Source organism: Nicotiana tabacum, chromosome 16 (genome assembly GCF_000715075.1).
Source record: "Nicotiana tabacum cultivar K326 chromosome 16, ASM71507v2, whole genome shotgun sequence".
In the NCBI taxonomy this organism is placed as follows: Eukaryota; Viridiplantae; Streptophyta; class Magnoliopsida; order Solanales; family Solanaceae; genus Nicotiana; species Nicotiana tabacum.
Window position 1 is genome coordinate 14,126,661 of NC_134095.1, and position 9,564 is coordinate 14,136,224.

The window sequence follows — 9,564 nt, forward strand, 5'->3', positions numbered from 1 at the left end:
CCTTGTTTTGCTCAAACCTTTTGGGGGGACTCAACATAAACTGTTCTTTCCTGGGTGCCCTGGGGACATATAGAATGGCATCATTGGAAAGCACTGCCCCGGTCTTGACAATAGCAATGATAGATTTCAAAGATGGGTTAAGCTCTTTGTCTTCACAGATCATCCTAATAACTGGCCCGTTATTGTGAGCTGGTAATGGGTTGTTGGTTACATTAGGGACCTCTTCATCCCTTAGCACTACCCATTTTTGTTCTATCAGATTTTCAACCGCTCTTTTTAGGGTCCAACAATCCTTCGTGTCGTGCCCTTCTGCCCCTGAATGATAAGCACATTGGGTACCGTGTCGGTAGGAGGGCGACTCTAGTTTTGCCTATTTAAAGGTACGGGCTGCAACATACCCATTTGGAGCAACTTAGGAAAAAGGCTAGAGTATGATTCACCGATAGGCATGAAATTGGTTCTTCTAGGAGGCTCACGGGAACGGGCATTGTATGGAAAATTATTTTATGGGGGACGGGGATTATATCGAGCTTGGTAAGGAGGGTTATTTCTAGGAGGTGGAGCTCGGTTTTGGTTAAACTGTTGTTGTGGCCGAGCGTATGGCTGGGCATTCATCACCGCATAAGGCTGAGGAGTCATGGCATAAGCCGTATCCTGGTGAGGATAATAATGTTGCGGGTGTTTGGAGGGAAGTAACCTCGGGGCTGACGGGGTTTTCTCAGACTTGAAGTTGTCGTTGCAACTTCCTCTTTATTTTTCCTATTTTCCACGCCCCCTGACCCGCTCTGGATTGCTTGAGAAGTAGCTCTTATAACCGACTGGCTCAGGATGCGGCCCGTTTTCAAACCATTCTCTACCATTTCCCCAATATTTATGGCTTCCACAAATGGGTTTCCCATAGAGGACATCATGTTTTGGAAGTAATCAGCCTCTTGGTCTTGCAGGAAGACACTGACCATATCGGTCTTATCCATTGGGGGTTTCACCCTGGCAGCTTGTTCACGCCACTTGACGGCGTACTCTCGAAAGCTCTCCAAAGATTTTTTCTTGAAATTAGACAAGGAGTTTCTATTTGGATCTATGTCCACGTTGTACTGGAACAGTCTAACAAAATCTCGGGCCAAGTCATCCCATATGTGCCAGCAGGAGATGTCTTGGTATATATACCATTCGGATGCAATTCCAACTAGACTTTCCTAGAAGTAAGCCATTAGGAGCTCTTCTTTTTCGCCCGCTCCCCTCAACTAATTGCAATACCTTTTCAGGTGACCTATAGGGTCCCCATGTTTGTCATACTATTCAAACTCGGGAGTCTTAAAACCGATGGGCAGATGAACATGCGAAAACATGCATAAGTCAGAATAGGAGACACTTTTCTGTCCACTTATGCCTGGTATATTCTTGAGGCTTTGTTCCATGCTTTTCATTTTCCGAGTTATTTCCTCTTGCTCGGGATTCTTTGTAGCTCTCTCTTGTCCCGCGGTAAACTCATACCGAGGTTGTGGAGGGTAGGAGTTTAGGGTGACATGAGTCGTGTCCGATGGAAAGGGCGATGTTTGGAAAGTAAAGGATGTTGGCTCAAAACTTGGCCTGGGGAAGGTTGGTTGTATCGTAGCTGAAGTTGGTGGTGCGGTGAATATGTTAGAAGACACTCCCGAAACTAGAGCCTGGGGTCAAACCTCAGAAGGTGTTCCGGTGAAATGGGTTGAGATAGTAGGGTATCCGAATGGGGTGGTCGGGTAATTTATGGGGATATTGGAGGTCCCACTTGTTCTGGGAATCAGTTCAGCAAAACCAGGTATTGCACTGGTGGCTCTCTACCATTAGACCAAGCCTCCCACATTTCCAACATGCGAAGGCGCAGTGCCATGTTCTCTTTAGCAGCTGCTGACTCTAACGTCGGGATCACCGACAACGGGCTATCATCTTAGGGGTAATTATTGGTAGATGAATTTATGACATCATTTCGACACTTTCTTTAGACCTTGTAAAGTATGGGTGTGAAGCCAGGTTACCACAAAACCAACCACCTTAAAGAACAGAGCCTAATCTCAACAGCAGACACAACAAACCGGTTAGTTTGAGGCAATTAACACATAGGGTATCACACGTTAGGGAATACAATGCACCTAAATAGTTAAATGTGTTTCTACATGTTTTGTAATGGTTGCGTGTCTCATCCCGGCTTTGGTCTATCCCCCAAACCTTTGCATCTTTCTTTTCTTTTTTGGCGCTTTTTATTATTTGCTCTCTTTTCTTTGTACTTTCTTTCCTGCATTGTTTTCTTTCTTATTCTTGTTTTCTCTCTTTTCTTTAAGTTATTTAAAACCATGACCGGATCTAATGGGGATTGCCTACGTATCACGACGCTGCATGAATCAGATCATCATGTAGTTCAAAGGATAAATGCGAAATAAATAAACAATTTTTGGGTTTTTTCAAATTTTCATTAAAACAAAAACTTCTAATTTTTCTATATTACAAAGACTCGATCATGCATACTTAAGAATTTAAAAACTAATATAGACTCAAAACAAACTCTAGGAATGAAAATACAGACTCGAAAAGAGAAAAGAATACAATCATGAGTACATAAGTGCCTCCAATCCTGCCCTAGGGACATCGGTTGGTCTTGCCGCGGGCCTACGTGCCATGTCTTCCTGGAGGCGATAGAGGTCATCCAGTATCTAGCAAACAAATATCATTACTGTGGCAAAGAACATGGACCTAGTCATGTCCTCGCACTCATTTCACTTCATCATAATGTAGTCGACAATTCTTCTAACCCTTTCCCTGATGATGCCCTTCTCTTGTAACAACCGCCCAATCTGCTGAGATCTGGCCTCCCAAACCTAGGTGGCCATATGATTCTGCTCTTGCAAATGCTATAGGTCTTCCTCAAGTTGTACCATCAAAGCGTAGCAGTGTTCTCTTTTGGCTTTGAAGCTCTTGGCTTGTTTTGTCATTTTACCCTCAAGGCTATTAAGCTCCTTTTTCCAGCCCATGAATCCTCTGTCATATCTTTCCTTCAACTGTCGAACAAAACTTTCATGCTCTTCTGCATTTCTGGCAAACTTTGTTCGGGATTTTGCTAGCTCAGCCTCAGTCTTTTGCAAATCATCCTCATAGTCACATACTTTTTGCGTAAGGCTGTAGGTGAGCTTTTCATCTTTTCTACTTCTGACCGGGTTCTTAGCTGCTATTTTCATTCTCCGTATTTGGGCCCGAAGAGATTCATTTTCTTGGGCCAACCTTATCCTTTCACCCTCAGCTTCTTGTGCATGTATATCATTATTAAATACTATGTTTCTCAATTTTTCTTCCAAAGTGTGAATGGTGACTTGATATTTTTCTCCTTCTCTCCCCAGGCCAACCTTTCCCGGATTTTATCATCAAAAGCCTAAACATGAGGTCTTTTAGCGGGTCTTTCAGGCTCGGGCTCGGGCTCATTATTCGTACAAGGTCTTCTCTCAAATCGTGCAGCATAACTTGGATCCATTTCTCCTCTTGCAAGATCTGGTACCTGGGTGTCACTTTTCAGATATCGGCAACCATTCCAATCCCATTAGACTAAAGCCTCAGATAGTGTTGCTTCTGGGTGTAGCTCAATGAATTGGGTACTCAAATCTACATCTTCGGCTACCACTTAATATCTTCCCAATTGCCTCAGAACTCTTTGCGGTGCGTATGGTTGGATAATCCTTAGACCCATTATCATTAGGTAGCCTTTTGAAGCCGTCATGTGTATGACTTCCGTTACCAGAAGCCATCCTAAGGTCCATTCAATCTAACTTTCCTTTAGAGTTATTAAATGGGAGACCCAAGCCTCAAACCCTTGTGGAGAATTGTAGTCTTCCACCCTTTCCTCATAATCCATGATGAAGTTGTTCCCGCTCGAACCATAACTCATGAACTTGGGGTGACAGCGAAGATGCTCGATCAACCACATTTGAAGAAGAATGTTGCAACCCTAAAAGAATTGAGCCATGGATTGACAAAAGGTTAATGCTCGACAAATGTCAGCTTGCACTAACGGAACAAGTGTGTGATCTTTTTTAGTAGTGATAATTTGTGCAATTCTGGCCATGCGAGTATCTATTGTCCCTTCTGCATTCGGAAAGACCATAACTCCCAAAAACACCACAATGAAATTGAACCGACGATGAATTTGCCAGAGGCTCTTATCTTGTTTGTTATTTAATCCCTTTTCATGCATTTCAAACCCAACTGAGTGCCCGAACCTGAAGTACAAGAAGTAGAAAGAACAACATCCTTTGTTTACGTAGGCCTTCTTCATTTCCTTACTGATATTCAAAAGATCAAAGAACTTGTGCAGAGAGGAAGCCCTTAGGAATATAAGTTGTTGTTTCCTCAAGTCACGGTCAAAGTGAATATATCCATCCATTTCCTCCAGAGCGGGGGTGAGCTCAAAATTCGAGAAACGGAACACGTTGTGGACAGGATCCCAAAAGGTTATCAAAGCCTTGATTAGATCCTCTCGGGTTGGATTTTCATAATGTCTATAAGGGCACCCAACTACTCTTTTACCCAATCCTGACCATCTTCATCTGAATCATTCCACCACATAAGAAGCTACAGCTGAGCCTACTCTATGACCAATTATGACGGGTTCTGGACAGTATTTATTTGTACTTGTGGATTGTTAAGGTTAGAGTTGACTCTGGTGGACTCCTTTGTGAAACAAGTTTTCAATTTCCAAAACAAAAAAGAGAGAATCAACGAAAGATAGCCCCCTATGCTATTTTAGCAAAAGTGGTCATTTTTGTAAACGTGGCCCCTTCACAATTCTAAATAAATTTTAAGGCCTGGGGAAGGTACTTTGTGGGAAAATGACACCTTATTGACAGACTTGCCCGTTGTTCATGAAAATAGCCCTTCGACAATTGAAAGATATTCTAAGGCTATCCCAGCAAGAACGGCTTAAGACATAACCGAAGCCAGGTTGGCGTGTTCTTTTGGCCAAAGCCCTAAACTACATTTATTTGGCTAGTTTTTGCAAAAATGAGGCCAACCCTTATGTAGGTTGCTTATGTATCCCACATCCGGTGAGAATCAGACCTGCGTAGTTCGGTAAATTTTGACATAATTGAAAAAAACATGATATTGACTCACTTTTTTTTTCTTGACATACATTTTCCCTTTTTTTTCTTTTCAAAATTTTGGTAGAGTTTCGAGACATTTTCAAATATCAGGATTTTCCCTTCTTACCACGTAGGATGCATCAGGATGGTCTTTTATTTTGGGTACACCTAGCCTAGATGGACCGAACCCCTGTGTTGAGTTGCCGAGGTCAAATGCACGTGATGGAAATAAACGTTCCTACTGGGATCCGACATGAAGTTATGTTATTCTAAGTTTAAACCTGGGGTTGTGTTCTAGACCTGGCTTACCCGACGAATAGACTCGAGCCGAGGAGGGTGCAACGTACCGGGAGCGTGAAAGTCTGCTCGGCCTTGTTGCTTGCCCAGCCTTGTTCTATTAACTTCTAACAGAAAAAGTGGGCCACGCAAACGTGTGCACTGTTTTTTAGAAGACTCAAAAGGGAGGCATAAGAAGACATTTAAATACAGTTTCAAGTAATATCAAAGCAGTAAATAAATAGCAATGAGCACATTAGGTACCCCAAAATACAGTAATAACAACAATAAATAAAGCCAGGTAAAAATCACATTAACAAGCTCGAATTCTTGAACCCTGAACCAAAGATTCTGGGTTCTCATCCCTAGCAGAGTCTCCAGAGCTATCACACCTCCTTTTTTACCCGCCCGAGAGGGGATATAATAGAGTTTTTCCAATTAAAATGACATTATTCGAAATGGGATTATTTATTTAATTTATCAGAGTCGCCACTTGGGATACTTTATTTGGTGTCCCAAGTCACCGATTTATTTTTAAATTTCCAAATATAGGAAACCGACGTATTATGGATAAAATTCCGAATCCCTCTAGGTGAAAAAGTTCTACCTGAGTTAAACTATGTAAAACAGCCTGAGCGAAGAGTACTTCTACCCAAACTATGAGCTGGATCCCCCTAGGCAAAATGGTACTACCTGAGTTAAGCTATATAAACACCCTGAGTGAAGAGTACTTCTTCTCGAAACTATGAGCTGTATCCCCCTAGGCGAAACAGTTCTTACCTGGGTTAAGCTACATAAAACAACCTGAGCGAAGGGTACTTCTATCCGGAACTATGAGCTGGATCCCCATAGGCGAAAAAGTTCTACCTGGGTTAAGCTACGTAAAACAAACCTGAGCGAATAGTACTTCTACCTGGAACTATGAGCTAGATCCCCCATAGGAAAAATGGTTCTACCTGAGTTAAGCTACGTAAAACACCCTAAGCGAAGAGTACTTCTACTAGAAACTATGAGCTGGATCCCCCTAATGAAAACGGTTCTATCTGAGTTAAGCTGCATAAAACACCTAGAGCGAAAAGTACTTCTACCTGGAACTATGAGTTGTATCCCTCTAGGAAAAATGATTCTACCTGAGTTAAGCAACGTAAAACACCCTGAGCAAAGAGTACTTCTACCAGGAACTATGAGCTGGATCCCCCTAGGCAAAATAGTTCTACCTGAGTTAAGCTACGTAAAACACCCTGAGCGAAGAGTACTTCTACCAGAAACTATGAGCTCGATCCCCCTAGGCGAAATGGTTCTACCTGAGTTAAGCTATGTAAAATACCCTGAGCGAAGAGTACTTCTACCTGGAACTATGAGCTGGATCCCTCTAGGCGAAATGGTTCTACCTGAGTTAAGCTACGAAACTGGGAGGTGTGAACAGTAGTGATGCATGCTGAAAATAAAAGAAAATGGAGATTTTAAAGAGCTTACGTTTGGTGACATTCATCCTTTGAGAATCTCTATTCTTCACTACTTTGTTCCTGCTTCAAATAAAGAAAAATTTATGAGTTTTCAAAGTGGTGGTCGATTTGTGGCCTTGATACTTTATTGTAGTTTGAGTTCACGCCCACTCCGCTGTTGAAGAACTGATTCTATCATTGTGGTACCGAGGTGCTCGGATACTCTATATTGCATTCTAGAGACCTCATTTTCCGACGTTGCCCCTGGCTGTTTCATACTCGGATGTCCATGGTACTGCTAACCCTCATCCCTAAGGCAAGGTAATTCTTCCCTTTAAAATCAACTTAGTTGTCTTGCACCCAGTACCAGTTTGTGTCCGTAGCGCTTATCAACTTTTCTCATGAAGCTAGTCTTGCTTACGCGACCTTTTCAGTTAAATCTGCGAATCAGAAATTCTAAGTAAGGAATTCTATTAATCCGGGAGAAGGTGTTAGACATTCCCGAGTTTCGTGGTTCTACCACGGTCACTTAGCGATTTATACTTGGCTTAAGTTGTCTAATTACTTATTTTAGAACCAATGTGCATTTACCTTTTACTGCTTTTAATTGCTTGATTATCCGTAATTATAGAATTGAGTCTCGCACACGTGTACTCATTTCGTTTGGCGCATCAAAAATCATGTCACGTGTACGTGTCTACAATTAATCACACTTTATTAATTATTAAGAAAATTTGGTTGAAGTTGCGCAAACGCTTCCCTCGATTTATTTTTAAAACGAAATTCGCGATTATGTTATGCGAACGTATACATAATCACCATTTAAGTCGCGCCTAAAGCAAATTACGAGTGTTTATTTCTAATATCTAAGTTATAATATTAATAAGAGGGCCATAAATTAGGTGATTCAGTTATGAATGGCACACCTCCAATTTATAAAATAAAGAGTTGTATTCAATTTTATGTTAACTACAAATGCTCATGATTATTTGTTTTCCTAAGTTATTTGCAATATCAACTAAAGAATGTAAGAGGTATTTTGGGCTATAGAATGTTGGACTACTCGAGTTTTAAAGCAGCTAATTATTATTGACTTAAGAATTAAGGAATGGGCTATCTAGTGTATATCATCAGTCTGGCCCAGTTTACACATTGGGCCAGTTGCATTTCATCAATTTTTAAACAAAGGGGAGAAGAAAACATACTGTTCAGCCCTAAAAAAATGTCATCCACTTAATATTATATAAAAAACTCATGGATTTTGAATTTGCAACTGACATTGACAAATATAAACGTCACATAGTTGAATTTATACAGATTTATAAAGACCCTTCATAAGATTAAAGGTCTTTCAGGGCCTGGGCCATGAATGATAGGCCCAATATGACCTATCTCTTTGGGGCTTGCGTTTGAGACCCCATGGCCCAATGCTTCATTCTGTCTGCTAAGTCAAACAAAACCAGACATATGAACATTATTACATATTCTAACTAAATTAGCATGCTCAAATATTACAATCATTAAGCTAAAAAAAAAAGAAATATTAAACTGATAATATGAAATTTCTAGGTCTAATGCGTAAACCAATCCTTTCTAAATTTCGTAATTAAATCAGCTAACTTCAACATCTTCAAAAATAGTCACTGGAGTTCGAATAACCAGCTAAACAAATTTGCAGATTACCACTTATAAACAAAGGTTTAGGTATATATGAAAAGTTTAATTTCCTTTGTTTAATCCACACTTAACTAGTTGAATAATATTGGGGCCTAACCGGAGGATTTCAGCCACAAGGGAACTTAAACAAATATGAAACTAGAAGAAGACTTCTGATTCAAATTACCAAGATAAAAAAATCAAGTTCAACTCGTTTTAAACATATTTAAACTAAGTAGTCATGTTGGTGTTCACAATAAGATATTTAACATATAAATCCAACAAATCAACATACAACTAGATCGGAAATTTAAGCATGTATAAGTATATCAACACATAAAAGTTGAAACTCATAACTAAAACCCACATAAACAATGACAATTAAGCAGGATTTCAAACAGAAATTCTATTTGATACAAGGTAAAAGTTACATACCTTAAAATGTAAAACAACAAAGAAAAATTAGACCAAATAAAGGTCAAGAAAACCAAAGCTATTTGAAGCTTAATAAAGCAGCAGAACCAGCAATAGGAAAACCCAGGAAATGATAGCTTGAATACCCAAGGTTTGAGTAAAAATCAGCAAGAAAAGTAGTTTTTCCGGAAAGAAGCCACAGCCACAGGAAAACCAATTTTCAGAATGTTTTTGCACTCATGATTTCAGTATTTTTTCTAGTATTTTCTATTTTTTCTTCAGAGTAATGGAACAGTATTATCAATGTGTGTGTGTGAATAGGGGAATGTTTTTCTTTTATAGCATGTTAATGGCATCAAAAAAGCATATTCTAACCTAAAATGCTGAAATTCAGAATAATACAGCATCTTTTTACAACTGTCTGCCTTTTTTCCCACCCAATTTCAACATCTTTTGCTAAAAATGGGGACAACTGTCCATTGATCTTGAACCTTCTGATATTTAACCTATGTAAAACCAATTTTATCCTTCCAATTGCTGATTTATTTCAAATCCAACAAATTCTGACTTAAATTCAGATTGTTTGATTACCCATTAACCCCTTATAGAACCTCCTAGAACTAACTAGGACATTCTAGCCTTGGATTCCCTAATTTGGTTTCCAATTTACC

The 9,564-nt window shown here is 39.9% G+C and overlaps 1 long non-coding RNA gene across 1 annotated transcript; it reads right to left on the bottom strand.

The window, feature by feature from the left end:
* Positions 1-2,214: 2,214 nt before the first annotated feature.
* LOC142170644 (uncharacterized) lies at positions 2,215-9,206 on the bottom strand. The gene is made up of 2 exons (XR_012699934.1): positions 8,915-9,206; positions 2,215-7,263 (listed from the first exon to the last, which is right to left on the bottom strand). It is a non-coding gene; the product is annotated as an uncharacterized LOC142170644 (long non-coding RNA).
* Positions 9,207-9,564: the final 358 nt, after the last annotated feature.